Raw genomic sequence first — 200 nt, 5'->3', positions numbered from 1 at the left:
AAAATCAAACAAATAAAAAAGTTAAGGAATTAACATATGCGAGTTAAGGGGCTTGAATGTGCAACATTCGGTGCTTATTAGAGGGTGTCGCTTTACCTCATGTATCACGAATATATTTTTGAAAGGATAGAGGAGACGTGTTTTAAATTGGTAAATGATTACACCAATGTTGAGTTAATCAATTGGACATCAAATCTAAT

This window comes from Corylus avellana, chromosome ca8 (genome assembly GCF_901000735.1).
Source record: "Corylus avellana chromosome ca8, CavTom2PMs-1.0".
Lineage (NCBI taxonomy): Eukaryota > Viridiplantae > Streptophyta > Magnoliopsida > Fagales > Betulaceae > Corylus > Corylus avellana.
Note: the sequence above shows the minus strand (reverse complement) of the source record.